Genomic DNA, 18,398 nt, shown 5'->3' with positions numbered 1-18,398 from the left:
TCCTGCTTATTGAATGGAAATGAGTGGACAGAAATCATGTCAAGGAGGAGACAAACCTGTATCATGAGACCCAGTCATGACAATTAACAAAGAAACATAAAAAAGCAATTCTTAAGCACATGTGCGTAAGCTGAAAATCAGAATAGAGTCAGAATAAAGACTCCATGCATCAGACTTCTATTGATTTCTGAAGGAACACTGCAAGGTAGGCTATGACTAAACCAAAATATGTGAATTGAGAAGGAGGGTGTAAAGATACAATGAAAGAAGAGTGAGAGGAGCTGTTTGAAGTTCAACAAGAATTACTAATTTTCCAATTTTATTTGTACATAAAAGCATGTATTTAATTAGAGGTGCAAATGAAACAATGTAAGACATGCAAAAAATATACCTGTCAAACAAGAGGACAGATAACAATTTTTAAATCCCAACCCAATGCTTGGCAAGGTAAGAATGGATTTTTTTTAATGGCAGAAATTATCTTAGCACCATGGCCTGCTACTTCAGCCATTCTCCAGAAGTGGACACGTTTACGTGAATTATAATTAAGAAACTGGAGGAATATTTTGCACAGTCCAGCCCAACTAATGAAAAAAGCACCACAGATAAATATACAGACCATGTTATATTTGTCTTTAGTGCCACAGATTTAACTGCAAGAGAGACCTAGAAAAAGATACTTGAAAGGCAACAAATAACTAAAAACACCAAGAAGCAATGACCATAGGGCAAAAAGAGATATGAGGATGAACTATTAGTTGGCAGTTTCGTATCATCACAATATATGCTTTCAGAAGTAGAGAGCAGAAATCAGTGCACCCAAAGTATTTAGACAGCTCCACATGATCATGGTGTGCCACAGGCCAGAGGGGAAAAAGATGAGCTGAGCAGAGTGTAACAAAGGGAAGTGTCAGGGTACACAAGCTGCCCAAGGCCACGCTGCTGTGGCCTTGGACACAAGTGCACTGAATGCAGAGGAGCAGGCCCGTGCACAGCTACAGAAATCAGTGGCAAAAGGTGGCAACTACGGGAAAACCAAGTTACAGGTAACCTCAGACTCAGCAGCACAGGCAAAGCCGAGGACAAGGACATGCTGAGGCAGGCAGACACCAGTTCCAGTCCAAGGAGGTAAAAAAATTAAGAAGGTAAAAGAAAGGAAGGATGAATATGTCAAGGAAGGACATCAGAGACCAAGAAGGCCCTCCTCAACAACAACAGGACAAGAAGTATGGAAATGGGTTAGATGGCCTTTGCCAGTGAGAGGCCTGGCAGGCCATAGGGTGTAGTACATATGAAGTTGGTGAAACCTCTTTTGGGAAGAAAAACTGTGAACTAGCAGGGACCTGGAGAAAAAAAGGTAAGACTTGGAGTAGCCATCAGGAAATCAATCTGCGCTAGGCTAGACAGGACTGGGATGTTAATGTGAGTCTCAGCACCAATATAAACAGTCTTCTTAATAGTGAGACAGTTTAATAAGCATGGAGTCCTGATGGTATGCTGAACATTAAAAAGAGTGATGGTTTCATTGTCCACTGCTTCAGAGAGCCAAGCCTGAGGAAGGTGTGTCTTGGCAGTCTCCTAAGATCTGTACAGCTGTCTTATGGAAAATATTAGGACAAAGCTCATTCGCACCATTCAAAGCATTTACCATCTGAAAGATGTCTCTCCAGTATGAATATCTTCACCCGCAGCCAGTACAATGAAAGAGGTGCAGAAACTTTTCTCAAACTTCAATTGGAATTACTGCTGTGAGCAATGAACTCTGTGTAACAGAATTCAAGTGGGTGGGACAGCCACCCACCCTGGAATTCAGAACTTCCTGAAAGGACTAAAAGTCAGGGATGACTTAGACTACCTTATTGTTTTTTGGCAAACTATTTCCTTATTTTGAAAGACACTTCTGTAATTTGTGCCAAGACCCGAACTTTATTTTTTGATCCAAAAAAATCACCCTCGTGTTGGAAAAATGACAGCTTTTGCTCATGGCCTAAAACAAAATAACCAATATGCATGGATTGTACCACTCTGTTTTTGGTAGCAAACTGACTTTTCAAACAGAAAAGCAATCACCTTTGTTTCAGTTTTATCATTTGTTTTCCCCTACTAAAGAAATGTAGAAGGCAGTGGGGATGATAAGTCAGATGTTTCCTGTGCTCTCAGAACATACAAAACAGAAGACAGACAGTTGTGTTGTAAATAATGACTAGGACTGAAAGCATCCTTATCTTTACATTTAATTTTATTTTATTTTTGGCTTCCAAGAGAGTAAGGTGTGGTTTAGAGAGTGAAGTGTGATTTAGAGATGAAATCTTTGGGCTACAATATCACACTTCTGACTGGAATGCAGCTAAGTGGGGATATTTCCTAAAAAGACTTTTATTTTATTTCTGACACAAAGTCCTTGAATATAATGATCTCCTCCTTTCCTTTAAAGGAGCCCTCCAGAATCAGTCCCAAAACAAATCCAGTGAAGTTGGGAATGTCTAACCTGCCAAGGAATAAGGCCTCTCATTACTGCAAGAGTGAGGTTAAGGGTTTGACAACTTTATGAATTACTCAAGAGGGTGGCGCAGCCAACAATATTGTGGCAATTCTGATACTTTTAACACCCATGAACTTCTTTGAAAATATCCTCCAGTTCTTACGTTCAGATGGTTTCACGGAAGGGAATGAGTAGTAGAAAATCCAAATGGCTGATAGGTCATAGACCACACCAGCACTGATCTGATCTGTTTTAAGACAAGGGGGGTCTCTGTCCTTCATTCCTTTCAAAGATGTTTCAGTTTATCTCAAGCTTCATGATGGAGATGAGAATGTCACAAAAACCCACCACCTCAGTGAGAAATCAGTGCAAGAATATCAAAACAAGAGAAACCAGAATGGGTGTCTGCAAAGAAACAAAGATTCTTGGAAAAATTTCTGACTTCCTTTCAGACCATGGGTAATTTGATTAAACACTAATGAAAAAAGTAGTGTCTGAAAGAAAATGATTGGGGACAGTCCTGAGCTATTTGATTTACAGGCAGTAAGGAAACATAATTGGATGCATTTCTGGATATATCTAGAAAGTGCCTATTTGCATGAGAAACAAGAACATAAAACCTACTAGATACAAACAGAACAAATAAATATTGAATTCTCTGGATATCTCATATCAAGCTCTTAGGTTTGTGCAAGAGAAAATAAAACTATATTCTATTAGAGTGAATCCATGAAACACTGCTGGAGGTCAGGCCACTTTCACCACCACTTACCTTGTGATCTACTATGTTCTTTTGGAATCACGAGAAGAGCACTCGGTCTCCGGAGGTGATAGGAGAGGAAACGGTAGGAGATCATCATCTCCTTTCAGCTTTAGCCAGGCTTTTATCAGAGAATTATGAAGGATATTATATATTCCAGTAGAGTGTCCCTAAAGATCTATGTCTGACTACTACTGGCCTAGGGCTACAGTTTCTTCACTGGCAAAGGATTAGTCCAGAGCTGTCCATGCAAGGGAGAAAAATGAGATTTCTATTCTTCAGTCCTCAAATGAACAACATAAGAACCACAGACAGCCTTCGTTCTTTGCTCCCAGGACACCAGCCAGCACAATGAGGAAAACAAACAACATGAGGTCAAGAGTTTGTGCAGTTTTCTTCTCTGTTCATCCTCATTAAAAGCCTGAATCACAAATCCTAAAGTTAATCTGCCCGCAATGCAGTATATCAACATGGAGTCCTTAATAAAAGCCTTAAGTCCTTTACTCACAGCGGCACATAGTTTACAACAGTTAACACAGACACTGTCTGAAAGGCTCTTTAATTCCACACAATTCCTACATTTCCAGTGCATGCTCTTCTGCTATCCAGAAGGGCACTACCAGACCAAAGATGGTTTTCTTGATTTACGCCCACCAAATGCAGCACACCTGTCAGTTCCTGTACATTTAGACTATGTGTAGTATAATTTTAACTTTTCAGTTCTAAACAGCCTGAAATTGTAGCTGTAATTGGCAGATTATAATCCATAGGAAAAGACCAAATACAGATTTGAGTAGTACTGGTTTTTGCCTTTTGGCAAAAAGCAAGTTTTCATATGAATTTGTAACTTTTAACAGAGTTCAGTGACAAGCTTTACTCTATTACTTACCAAATGAATGAAACAAAAAAAAAAAGGAAAATAAAATCAAACTTATAAACAAGAAAGATAAGGGTGCAGAAGAGTTTAGCAGCACTTAATCATTAACTGATTTAACAATTATAAAGTAATTCAATAGGGTCTACAATAATTGTAACAGTGACTTAATTATAGGTTTACATTAACAACATTCATACATAATCAAGGCACACACATGGACACAGGCAAAGAAATATATACATCTATATCTACATGTGTTCCTCCGCAAAGGAAGTAATTCCGTCTCATGTTAGAAAAAACTGCTACATACCCTGCCCTATGTCATAACCACATCTGAAAAATCCAAGCTAGAATCTGTTACCTTATCCTCCTATATCTCAATATTTTTGGATGCCTGGGTAGAAGTAGTTTTTATTGGGACATTGAATATCTACTTCACTGTCTTCTACACTCAGAGCCTTCTCAGAGAAGACTAGCTTTTGAAGTTATTCTCAGGGATGATGGGAAGCCAGCTCCATTCCCAGAACACTACAAAGACAGGCCTCATTGGTACAACCTTGTGAAGGAGCAGGCTGAAGCATGCAGGGCACAGGGAGTCCTGTACCTGGCTTTGAAGGTAGTCATGGACACTGCTGTATCTGCACACCAACATGTTGAGGGTACACAGTGCAGTGCCCAGGCTTGTGTGTCTGAAAAGACTGCTGTTATTGCGCTGGTGAAGGTGGACAAGCACCTTCCCCTCCTATTAGCTCCCCAGCCTTGCAGCTCTAGAGTCAAACACCTTTCAGACATCTCTCTCACAGCCTCAGCTAGAAATTGTTGCCAGCTTCCAAGGTAGGGACCACAGCTTTGCCAGCAAGTACTCCAGCAGCGTGTAGAGTCTGCCAGTGCCAGCTGAGACTCCTAAATGTGCTTCCTAGTACCTGAGCCTCTCAATGCCAGCTGGACGCCAGAAGAGGAAAGCAGTCAAACAAACACTCAGAGGAGGCTAAGAAGGTGGAATATAAAACTGAGCACAAGTTTAGGCAGTGTATTAAACAGTTGGTCAGCCAAGATTTCAAATGCCTCCCCTGCATCATGGCAACTCCTGGCTCCAAAGCACACATAGCCAGAGTAATGTGTGCTCTATTTTGCATACACTTATTCCTTCCTCTTTGTGCATCTGGGAATCTGGGCTTTGAAAGTAAAAGCATAGAGTCATGAGGTGATTGTTTTGCATTTTTTTAAAGCTCAGGCCAGGTGCAAATAAGAAAAGGAGATAAATAAGCTGTGTACTTCTTACAAGACCTAAAGGTGCCAGTGCATCCTTCACTGAGATCAGCATGCCAGGTACTCCTATCCCTTGTGCCTAAGGGTTACCAAGACACATGCAAAAGAGCAAGACAAGCAGCAGGGATAATAAAGTGCAGGGAATTGGGAATGGCTTTGCACAGCACACAAAATAGCCAGAAAGGTTCCAAAACCCATAAAACTGAATTTGACCTTGGAAAACTGATAACAGAACACAGCTCTGTCAAAATGATAAGGCAGAGAGAGAAAGAGAACTGGTTAGCGTATTTTAGTAGCATTCACAAAATTTCCTTCAAATAGCATAAGCATTTGGTTGCACATAGAAAACAAACACCAGCAATTACAGGCATCTCCTCCCTTCTCTTTCTCGGTAAGATGAAACCATATTCTGAAAATTGACTCAGTGTCACAAATGATAGAGCTGGCATAAAGAATATCAACTGGGTCACCAGACAAAAAAGAAGGCATTTTACATCTATGCATCAGTGCTGTGCCTCTCAGGAGCAGATAAGGATACTTTATGGAGGAATAACACCAATGCACACCTTTAAAGAAAACACTTCTGTCCCTTTACCAATGGAGAAACCAATGCTGTTAGAAAACTTAATCGGTAACCCAACATTCAATGTGAAAGAGTAATTCTTTTTGAAAGCAAATTTCCACTAAAATGGAGTTATAGATTCTTCTTAATTGTATTTTACTATAAAAAGGGGAAAAAAATCTAAATCTGTAATTCTGTGCACTGGATCTAATTGAAGGAACTAGCACATATACTGCTTTATATCTCACCACATCTGAATAAGGGAGATAAAATAGGTAAATTAGGATAAGGATTACAGCACCAAGGCTCAGGAATCTTCCTCAAATCATAGGGAAAACTTGTGGCTGAAAACTAGCCCTAGAAAATCTGACTCTCATTACCATATTGTAAGAAAGGTAGGCAAAGAGAGCTGAAAGATTGCATTTGCCTTAGATAAACGTTAAAAGAAAAAATTTATTTTGTACATTTACTTTTGGTAGTATGTTAGGTTGACTGAAAGAATGACAAACGTCTCCAGTGCTGCCAGTGCTTATAATTCTACTCTGAATTCAGTTCTCTACAGTGTTTTTCTTAAACATGCAGTTTCTGGAGCCATGTAATGACATGAAAATTACAGCAACAAAAATGACTTAATAGTTACCCAGGATAGCAAACACAAACTGGAAAGACTCAGAAACCAGATGGCTCATAAATATGTTTAATTTGATGATTTTTAACCCTATCTGTGAAACCTGAGCTTGGAGAATTTAAAAACCAGGAAAATTGAGCTTGCTATACTTTTTCCTTTTGCAAATCTCAGAAACACTATGCAAAGGTACTTTGGCCAGCTCTATTTCTTACCCCTTTGTGTATTTGTGTCACAAAGAATGAAAAGACACACTGAAGAATATTCTTATATGTAGTTGATGTTTCTTTAAAAGCTCATGGAAGCGCTTCTGTGTATATCAGAGAGTATGAAACATTTTATGCATAAAATTTTAGCCTGGGTTCAAAACTTTTTTAGTGTCTACCTCTAAGATGATAAATGTAAACCCCCACTCTCCACCTTCAGAACAGATTCAGTCCTATCCATAAATGTTTAAGAGCATCTCCTCTTAATAACACTCTGTACATGGTAGGGGTCAAAGTTGAAAACAAACTATTTTGTCTGAAGGGCTAAAGGGGAGACTTGAACACCATACAACATCATATCTCTTATTCCTCAGCACCACAGCATCAATGATAGGATTCAGAATATCAGCCCAAATTTGTCCTCTAAAACTGTTACAAGTTCTCTTAATTATATGCAAAAATACTGATACATTCCAAAAATAAGATACTGTCAAAACCAGAATTAAATGACAGCTAAACCAAATATTTTTTTAGTTAGTACAATGAGGTTGTACGTGTTCTCACGGTAGTACAAATTCATAAGGCAGTTGCCAGCTCACTGACTCCAAGCTGACAAGGCTGGCATTGAGCACTTGCTCCCTTGCAGAGACTGGAAAGCAGGCATCCCTAAGCTAGATCAGGGTGTATTCACATAGTTTGAATTCAGGTGTCTAATCCTACAGGCTGGTTTCACAAGATACTTGTTTCAGTGTCTGTTGGGAGAGATTTAGAAAAAAAACCCAGCAGACTACGAGTTTCCCAGAACAATTCCTTCTGCCCCACCTGGTCTTCCTTTCAACCCCTTTCTGAGACTGATCCCCTTCTTGTCCTTGTGCAGCAATCACCATATCCTCAGTTGTAGTGAACACAAGCTGTAAAGGGTCACATCATAACTGAAACATTAAAATTATGTACAAACCAAGAAAGCTAGCTTTTATTCTAGATCATTCCAAAGCATCCCTGCAGTACGACTGACAGCTGAGATGAGACCATGCTACCACTTGGAGGTTCCCCAGAGAGGTTGAGAGGGGCATGCAAGCTGGAGACACAAGCTAAACATCACCCAGATGTTGACCTCCGTGTTCACTTAGTCTCAAGAGCCCTAAGAACCCAGCAGAAGAATCAGCACTTCTATCTCTGAAATTCTGCACATGTGCGCTGGTTTTGGCTGGGGCAGAGTTAGTTTTCTTCACAGCAGCTGGAACGTGGCTGTATTTTGGGTAGGTACTGAATGCAGGGTTGATAATATAGAGATGGTTTGGTTTTTGCTGATCAGGACTTACAGAGTAGAAGCCTTTTCTGCTTTCCATGCTGCCACAGAGGTGAGGGGACTGGGAGTGCATGGGAGGTTGAAGGAGACACAGCCAGGAGAGGCGACCCCAGCTGACCAAAGGGGTATTTCAGACCATATGGCATCATGCTCAGCATATAAAGTCGGAGGAAGAAAAAGTAAGTGGAAGATGTTTGGAGTGATGATGTTTTTCTTCCCAAGTAAGCCTTACATGTGAAGGGGTCCTGGTCTCCTGGATATGGGTAAACACCTCTCTGCCTATGGGAAGTAGTGCACAAATTACTTGTTTTGTTTTGTTTGTGTGCACAGCTTTTGTTTGCCTGTCAATCTGTATTTATCCCACCCATGAGTTTTCTGACTTTCACCCTTCTGATTCTCCCTCCACTCTGACTGGTGGGGGAGTGAGTGAATGGCTGCATGGAGCTTTTTTGCTGGGTGGGATTAAACAACAATTACTTGATATAAGTTTCTCCTCACCTTTCTCAGTGGAAGAATATCAATAACAGTATTAATTGGGATGTTGCTTCTCATGAATCCTTTTTTTTGCAGCCAGAAAGCAATTCCTACCAATAACAAAATAATTTCTCCAGCTTACTCTATGTATTCCTTAGTACAAAAGTGACTGATTTCTTTTGAAATTTAATTTAAAAATAACTATTGGTTAGATTTACCAAAGCTGATAACTCATGCACACACATGCAGTACAAATTCCTGGTAATCTCTATATAAAATAGGTAATTAAAATATTATCACAGAAAATCACAAGCAACCCCTGAATAGTGTACAGTTTTGGATAACTGCATCCACTGAGGGAAGACAATATGTTTAAAGCAAAGGGGTTTTCCATATATTTTTCCTTTCATTAATTTTCACACATACATACATATATATGCAGAAAGGCACATAAGAAAGGAAAAAAATTCTGTGGGAATCAAAATATGAAGGTAAGAAATAAAAAAACAATGCCCTGTCCAAAATTTTGCAAATAAAAAATGAAAATAGCTTTTGGAAGGGAAGCTAAATGCTTGAGTCTCATCAGACTAACCTAGCACAGCCCTAAATGAGGTGAAAAGAGCTAGATCTGCATATATTTCCCAGTTTTATGTCTCTCTGAATAGCTGGAACACAAGCCCTTTTAACACAGCTAAATAAAACCCAGCTTGGTTTACTCACCTTGTTTTTCTTATGATTAATTCGCAAGTTTATTTTTGCAAATTTTACTGACTTTTGTCTCTAGGTCTGCAACAGACTGACAAACACAATGTCAAACTCTGGGAAAGTTTAAACTCTTCTAAGAACCTGATAGATCTTGAAGGGCCAGGAGGTATGTGGTCAGGAAAGCTAAAAAAAGTCAGCGATAGTGATGACTGTGCTATCAGGGTTTAAAAGATTCATAAAGTCCATTGTCCCACTAAGCTCCAGGCTGAAGTGTTTGCCTGCATGGGGTTAAAGAAAGCTTCCTTCAGAGGTTTTAAATACTATTTGGGTTCCTGCTGTGACTATAAACACAGAAAACACTCCTGTTGTGAACTACATACTTTAAAAGTGTTACTCATGTGAACAGATCTGAACTCCACACAGTACACTTCAAAATTCCACAGAGAAAACTCTGAAAACATGCTAAAAACCATGGAAATTTTAAGCAGCTATGTTTTTCTGTGTTTCTTTTTACTGAAGTCAAAGTAATAAATAGGTCTTTAATCACTCAGAGCTTGGTAGGAAAAAAAATATAAACAGAAAATACTTGGAAAATCTAAACTGCAGTTAAATATAACAACAGAAACAGAAAATTAAAAAAAAATCAAGACATCCAAGTTATTAAGCATAATCATCCATCCTCCTTACATTGTCTAAAATATTAGTCAAGGCACATGGGTTTGCAAAACCACCAAATTAATTATTGAGAGATGAAAAGCCATTTTTCAGTTCTGTTCCAGAGTGAATTTAGCTTTGCCTGAGGTTGCTCAAGTTCAGGCTGACAGCTGCTAACCCTTCTTTTGGTAATCCAAAATACATTTGCTGGGCTCCTCATCTCCATTGGCACAGAATTCCTCCATCCCTGCTTCACCACCCAGCCTTGGCCACCTCCTATCCTCTCCGTGCATCCCCACAGTTTCCTCCTGCCTCCCTAAGGCCAGGAGAGCAGAGCAGATACTGTAAGGCAGAGCTACAAGGGAAAGTGCAAGGGCTGAGTTCACCCTCAGCATATAAAAAAAGGGCTTGGTCCCAGCTGCAGAGCCACTCAAAACAGCCCTGCACCACTGCAGGGAAGCAGGTGCTTCCAACAGCACCTCTGATGTGAACATTGTGATTCCAACAAACTGTGACTCAACCAATAACCTGTCTGTTTCCATTCTCATTGAAGTTCCAATGTGATGGTCAGTTCTCCTTCAAGGCAGGAAAAACTTGCAGTTTGGGTTTTCTACTGGCTCCTGAAGAACACAAAAACTCTTCACCAGAACAACATAGGAATAGATTCTTCTTATCTCCTGTACTTAATTCTGTGCAACAGAACACCATCACATCCTTCCATGTCACTTCCTACTGTCACACTCAGTTACTTTATCATTTCTATATTTTTAATATATAAATATGTATCACCACAAACATAGACACAGAGGAGAATTGTGGATGCTCTAACTCCAGAAAGTTTGGCTGTTTATGCCCTCAAACACATGCTGTGCTACAAACTGGGAAAAAAAAACCAACTAACTGAGCAACTGAAATACATGAATAAATGCATCATTCTTGGCTGATAAGACAAATCTTACGGGATTTCAGATACCAATTAGCTGAAAATCTGTGATGCCTTATTAAAAGATACAGTTCTCCCATTAGACAGGGCAAAAGTTCATCTGAATTGCAAGGATAAATCTGTGCTTTTTGAAAAGACTTCAGCATTTAATTCTATAATCCTATATTATAATTCTATGTTTCATTCTCATTCTTGACTAACTCTGATGAGGCTGCTGTACAATAGATTTTTTAATTCAATCAGTGCCGATGCCAGGGATGTTTATACCTTCGCGGAGAATAGAATAGTTCAATTGGAAGGGATCTGTAACAATCATACAGTCAAAATGCTTAAAATAAACGTAAAACCAGCTGGAAAGCTTAAGAAGTTTTTCACCAACAATCGGAGAACTGTGTAAAGTTTCATGGTTTTACAGCTAGTTTTGTGTTAAAGAGAGCATACAGAAAAACAACCTGAAATTCTCCTAAGATAACATTTGGCCCATGACTGTACATGTCACTGAAATTCTGAGCTCTCTATTTACTCAGTATATATGGCAGAGTTACTTTTTCTAGGTGAAGAAGACTGGAATGTCACCTCTGTTTCCTTTTATGCCATTTCCCTCTGTTTCCATTTCTCCTTATGGGTCCAGCTGTGTTGGTATGACACAAGTGGGAGAAAGAACAACACGGAGGTACAGCACCTTGAGGAAAGCTCTTGGGAAGAGCACACCTGAGGGAAGCAGAATGCTTCAGAGATACCCTGCCACTTGTCTGGGAGCTGTAATCCTCTAAGCACTGCAGAGGTCTGGAGAGGTCCTGACATGGCATTTGCTGAATTGTAAAGGTTCTACACCTTGACTTCCCTCATGTGCATGCACCACAAAAAGGCAGAAACCTGACATTCCCCAGGCACAAGCCCTCCATAACTTAGTGGTGCTGAACGAGTCACAATCTGAAACAAAGGCTCTACATGTTCCTCCTGCCCACCAGTGTGACCTATCACCACTGACCTGAGGGACCTGCTGTCCCTACACACTCAGAGCACATCTGTCAGCTACAATTCACCTCTCACCAAACACTACAATTCACCCCTTTTCCAAGCTGGCCTGCTTTCCTGCCTGCCATGGGTTTCACCTTTGTGCATGGTATTAGCAGGCTACATCAAAGCACTGGGTTTGTTACATGCTGGTAGAGGACAGAAGCAGAGGAGCAATTATAATGGAATGGGAGGAAGAGGAATTGTAAGAGGAAGGACTGATGCTGAGAGACAGGAAAAGACTATAAGCCTGATCCAATTAATTAACATAATTAATGTCATTATTTTCCTCCTCTGATTTAAGGATTCAATACAGGAATCATGCTTACTTGTAGGAGTCTCAGATAAAAGTCTCCAGATACAGAAGACAAGATGTTGCATGGCTGTAAATGTATTCCCATAGACATCCATCATTTTATGTTAACTATGAACCCTGTGGGTCCCTTCCTCTCCATTTATTTCTGGAAGGAACTCATCTGCCTCTCCTCTCAGCAGCTGCTCTCTGTTTCTTCTTTTACTAAAGGTTTGCAAAAAGTTATTTTTGTTTCTTTTGTTTCTTAGAAATTTTCTCTATTTCTGAGTATTTTGATCCAATACCAAGCTCCAAACAGTACCGGTCACTGTCTGCATGTAGAGTAATGAGCATCAGCATAAGGACAACCACCTGCATGCACAAATCTTAGTACAAACTCCAATGTGGTATTATAAGATAACTGGGAAGTTTTAATACAGGATTTTCCAAGTCATTGGCAAGCCCGAAGAAATTTTAAAAAATCAAAACAAACAAAAACCCGCCACAGGTTAACCTAAAGATCCTCTGAATCATAAGTTTTATAAAATTGCAAAGACCAACACATTTCAGGGAGTGATAGACTAGAACAGTTCATGTAAAAACTAAACTTGTGATATTAAATCATGTTTTACACTTTTTAAATAAATATTTCAGATTTCTGAATGCAAGGCTTTTCTGAGCAAAAGTTTGAAATAAAAAAATTTAAACATGTAGATTTGTTTGAATGTCTCAGTATGAACTGGCGCACACACAAAACAAATGACCAAATGTAACAGTTCAAAGCCTAGAGCACTTTATGAAGCACCTTAGTGTCAAACACCAGCAATCTTCATAGAATTAATTCAAGGTGAAAATTTCTCTCTGCTCTTGTCACAGACATCACTGATGCACTTCTACACAGCAGCACAGCCAGCATGAGCTCCTTCATATATACAAGCAGGCTGAAGACAGGGACCCTCCTGTGGACTGTTTGGGACTCCAGGAAGTAGGAGAAGAATGCTTTTGATCTTCACTGTAGCAAGGCATCCTTTTCTCTAACTTTGATCTTATAGACTAATTAGAATTTACGCGACTATGTAGCATGGATAGAAAGATGGATTTATTCTGTGGCTGCTCATAAGACATTGACTTCAGCTCTAAAGTCACACTACACATGACTCACTATCTGTTGTCATCTTATTGCAAAAGCTCCATAACCTTCTGGGTGATTTCTCATGGGCAGTTCCTCACAGCGCTGACTCCTTCTTCTTCACAGCACAGCCAACAAATTCCAGCCCCCCTCACAGCACAACCAGCAAGCTCCAACTCCCCCCTCACCCAGCTAACCCACTCTTTTGTAGCACTCATCTTCTTACTGGACACAGCTGTAGCCTATTAAGGGCAGGCCTGTTCCTAATCTTTGGTGATTGGTACAGCTGCAACTCCTCAGGTGTGAGACTGCCTTCTGCACTATCTTTATTTTCTTACATTCTATCCTTCCACAACTATCTGATTCCTACCTCCTCCAACTTAGTCCTCCCTCCTGATACAGTTTAGAAATCACTGTTTTTTCTCTGCATGTGCTCCCTTACTGGGATTCCCATAAATTTATCATATCCTTCTCCACTGTATTTCAAAGAGCCCTCAGCTTTGTAATGTCTGTAACTTAAAAAGAACTGTCTTGTTTTCCTTTCAAGGCATCCACCCCGTATTTGACTTTCAGTGACAGCCATAGTGCCTTGAACTGGATATTCAGACTAGGCACAGTAAATGGAGACATGCTGTCATTTGCACAATAAAGAACTGTGGATACAACTCCTAAGACAAGTTTCAAGGATCATTCAATGTTCTTCTGGTTGGAATCATTTAAGTGAAATCACTACTGTACCTGTGTGCTACTTTAACTGAGCAGAGATAGGCACAAGAAGAAGAAAATAAGAAAAACGTTCTTCAATGAAGAGACAAAAGAGAACACAGGGTCCCATCCCTTCCACACTTGGCATGCTCTCCTCCAACAAAGGGATACACAAAGCACTAAAAGTTTGTCTAAGTGAAATAGATGCGCTGGTTTATTTTAAGTTGGCTAACAACAAATTAAGGTACTCCTGTATCTTCCTGCATGCATGGACTGGCTAAACTTAAGACATTTTATATTCCTTCTACAAAACAAGCCAACTCAGTCCTGAGAGGTATATAAATCCAGGGAGAGAAACCAAATGTCTGGGGCTTCTGAAAACTGTTAGTTAGACAAATGCAAGCACCCAAGAATGGGATGTCCATCATTGCCATGCTGATGTACCATTCCACAACGTCTTACTCCTAAACCTGCCATCAACCTTCCTATGCTTCTCTGCCTCAGAAAGGATTCAACAAAACCCAAAACCATAACTATTCACTGGGCTGAAATTAAACCTAAGTTACCCTGTTCTGTGATGGCTGCACTGCAAGCATTGGAAGGGACTGTAAAGAAATCCTGACAAAGTGCCTCTACCAATATTATCTCATGGACTGTGGTTATACTCAATAGCTACGCTCTGAGCAACGACATAAACATGACCAAACATTTGGAAAGGTGTTTGAGGTTTGCTCAGGATGTGCTGTGCTGTAATTTTGCAGATAGTTGGCTCTCCACATTCCAAGGCAGGAGTATGACATCTAGCCAAGAACAGCCTGGTTTCTCACAGAAAAGGACTGACCTACCTACTCCTTACCAAGTTCAAGTAATCAAAAGAATACAATCCAATATGAAGGTTCAAAGTAATACTGGTGCTTAAAATAAAAAGAAAATTCTTCCAGACATTCATGTAGTGGCTTTTTTCACCTTCTTCCCAACCACCTCCTGAGACCTGAGGCTAGTGTGCAACCTCAGCCTCAAAAAGACTGTGAAGTTGCTTTGGCACTGAACAATGTATACCTGTGGATTAAGTTTTTTCCTGTTTTTGTTACCTTTGGTTTGGTGGTTCTTTTTCTGAGGGTTTTTTCCTGCTATTGTTCTCTACAACCTTCTGAATTTTCTCATAGTGTCTTAATTTTTGCACCAAGAGGACTTGCAACATCCTTCAGTGTTTCCATGTGCAAAAAATTGCCAGTGGATGGGAACTCTGAAATCATCGTTTTATGATAGAGCTCATTAGAAATATGTATGCCAGTTAGGAAAATAAAAGAGTGAGAAGAAGACCTGCAAAATCCTTCATCACTTAGATCTTGGACTTTCCAAATAAAGAAGGAGATGTAAAGCCACTCCAAGAATATGCTCCAGTAAAAATTGTACAGCAAAATACAAGTGGTTTTTAAACTAATAGAGTCTGAGAGCTGACCACAATAGCCCTCATAGTGAGGCAAGCAACCTCCATGTGAAGATTATGACAGCAGTTACATAGTTAAATGCTCATGCATTGAAATCTCCTCCAGTGATTGAGATTATTTTTGGCAGAAGATTGGACAGAGATTGTAAAATGTACGCTTATTTTCATTTAGCTCTTTACTTACTCTCTCTGTAACACACCCTTTTTAAAATCTCTTTCCTAATACAGACATGCTTCATATCACAGACTTGGATATACAGCAAATATAATTATTATTCCTTACATTAATGTTACTTGCATGTTGAAAGCCACTCCACCAAAAACACTGGAAAGATAGTTAGCAATTCTTGATGAGACCACATGCCATGAAAGCTGAGGTAGGGATATACAGCTCTGCTTGCATAAGGTACAGTTGTCCTGGGACCCTTCGACAGTAAAACAACATCCTTCCTCCCAACAGAAATAAAAGGCCAGAAAAAGCCTGAGCTCAAAAACTCTGTGCTATGCCTTGGCATGCAATTGTAAATAGAAATAAATTATAAAACCTGCTTAGAAACTGACGTCCCAGTGTGTCTGCATATAAAAGTAAATATATACAAGTTCATCATTTAGCCAGAGAGTAGAAGTGCACTGCTCTAGCAAGAGCTAGCTGCAGCGCCCGACAACCTGTTTGCCTTTCCTCCTTTCCTGCCTGCAAGTTACGCGAGTTACATCTCTCTGCTACACTGAGAAATACAAAGTGTCTCCTGGTCCTGTCCAAGGGTCACATTGTAGTCACTGTATCTACACTGGCGGTACTACTGTAACTACAGCTCCCTGAGAAGTTCAGTGTGTCCTGATAGAGGCATTTCTTTCCTAATATTCATAACAAATTTGCTTGCCACTGTACACATCTAGTACGTGTCCCACTCCTACCTTTTTCTCCCGTCATTGGTTGCATGCATGCTGCCACCTCCCAACTTCTCTCCTATGCCTACAGCTTTCCTCCTAATATCCCTCTTCTTCTCTCCTACTGTCACTTCTTTTCTTTTGTTGTTCTTCAGAACCAAAGCTGACAGTGACAAACAGAGCAGCACAAAGATTCCTTTCAAAACTTAGCCTGAGAACCACTTTCTAGGTGGGAGCCCCCCTTTCATAGTCCCAGTACTTACTCCTCTCTTTATCCGTGTCCCTCATCTCTCTGCTTAGACAAAGCATCCTCTCCAAACTACACCTTTTCCTGTAAGCAACCTCCACTGCTCCTGGAGCATTACTCTTATCCCCCTCTCCAAAACAGCCCCTAAGAAAACAATCCAGCAACCAGAGAAGCAAAATGGTCCTAGGGTATAGCTGTAAGTTTCATGCCAAATCCTTGTACAGCTACTGTCTGCATCCAGCCTCAGAGCCTCGACAGCAGCAGTTTTTCTAAAACTACAGATTGCCTATTCATTTCAGTGAACAAAATTTACTTACAATCAAGATTTATTTTCCTCCATGTCGCCCGCTTCACGTATGTTTCATGCCAGCACTTTCAAACCCCAACCCTCCTTTTTTCACTACTGCTCTGAAAATAATAATTTTCTGGTTTTAAAGGTAAAAGGGAAGGGGCAATAAAATAAGTCTGAGCCTCTGGGTAGAAGAGGGACTTTGCAAAATAAGGAGATGAGAGGGATGAAAAATAAGTTCCTTACCCACTGCGGTGACCCACAGCAGCAGCTGTGGTAGCCGGTTCATGGCTCTGCGGGGTGCGGGCTGGTCCCACCCGGGTGCGCGGCTGTGGAGGGGACGTGCCAGGCTCTTCCTGCGGGCTCCGCTGGAGCTCTGAGACCGGGCTCGGGCTCCTGCTGCCTTGGAGGAAAATTCCCACCTCCTGCTCGGGAAGGCTCGTATGGGTCCTAGAGCCACCCTCCCTTCCTTGCCTCCTCCTCCTCCCGTTTTGCATACTGCTCCTGCACGATCAGCAAATTCACAAGGCAGTTGCTTCAGATACGAGCACATCCATCTATAAATTCTGAGGCATTAGTATTCATCAGGACAAGATGAATTCATAATCTAACTGGGTCGTTCCCCTCTCTCCATCTTCCCTTGCAGCTGGCCCAATGACACACACGAGACTCATGCACCCCCCCCCCGGACTAAGCTCAGCTCATATTTAAGATGATAGAGAGGATTCCCACGGCCTGGAAATGCGGTCACCGACTGCCCTGAAAGAGAAATTGGACCTATGTACACAACGTAGATTCCCACCTTTCCTCCCCTAGGGTCACTTATAACCACTTAGCTCCCGAGCTAGACAGCCTCTGTTGGAGATACACAGTGAGGACCCACAGCACAACCAAGTGTGGGCTCTCCCCTGCGAGCTTGGGCATTTGCTCTTTAAACACTTCGCTCCAAACTCCGTTTTCATTGGGGCCATCAGCATTTCAACTGCACTAGTTTACTCCACCTTCAATCTCTTTGCAGATGTGTCTTTCCTTCATGGGGAGTTTATTCTAAAATTGATGTTCTTTCTATAATCAGAATGCATTCTTTATGACTAATTCTCCAGGTGGATACTTTTACTCTGAATTAGGGGTGCTTTAGTCCAAATTAGCATAATTCATTGTGGTTGTTGTGAATTTAACAGGTAGTACCTGAGTCTTGAGTAAAATACCATTCAAAATGCAGGAACTGGAGAGATTTGGTGCTGACCTGAATTAAAGTCCTTATATGTCTGGTGGGGCTGGCACTTTCAAGGCAGAAGCCTGCATTCCATGTTTAATTCTGGTTCACAGAATAGACTAAAAATTTAATTAATTTACTTAACCTTCTCTGTGTCTTCCTACCAATATCTATGCAACACCGAAGGGTAGATTTTTTTTGTATCTTAATAAGTTATCTGGATCTAGAAAATTGCTTTTTGTTCAGTAACATATTGCTACTTTCAACAGATTTAGAGAAGCATATTTTTAACACAACCT

At 40.5% G+C, this 18,398-nt stretch overlaps 1 protein-coding gene across 1 annotated transcript in view; it reads right to left on the bottom strand.

The window, feature by feature from the left end:
- The window catches only part of LTK (leukocyte receptor tyrosine kinase), a 92,669-nt gene extending 75,485 nt beyond the window's left edge, over positions 1-17,184 (bottom strand). The window contains exon 1 of the mRNA XM_005419544.2: positions 17,130-17,184. The gene's annotated coding sequence lies outside the window, so the exon portion shown is untranslated. The remainder of the gene's footprint in view (positions 1-17,129) is intronic.
- Between the last annotated feature and the right edge of the window lie 1,214 nt (positions 17,185-18,398).

This window comes from Geospiza fortis, unplaced genomic scaffold, assembly GCF_000277835.1.
Source record: "Geospiza fortis unplaced genomic scaffold, GeoFor_1.0 scaffold66, whole genome shotgun sequence".
NCBI classification, from domain to species: Eukaryota; Metazoa; Chordata; class Aves; order Passeriformes; family Thraupidae; genus Geospiza; species Geospiza fortis.
Note: the sequence above shows the minus strand (reverse complement) of the source record. Positions and strands in the feature narration are given on the sequence as shown.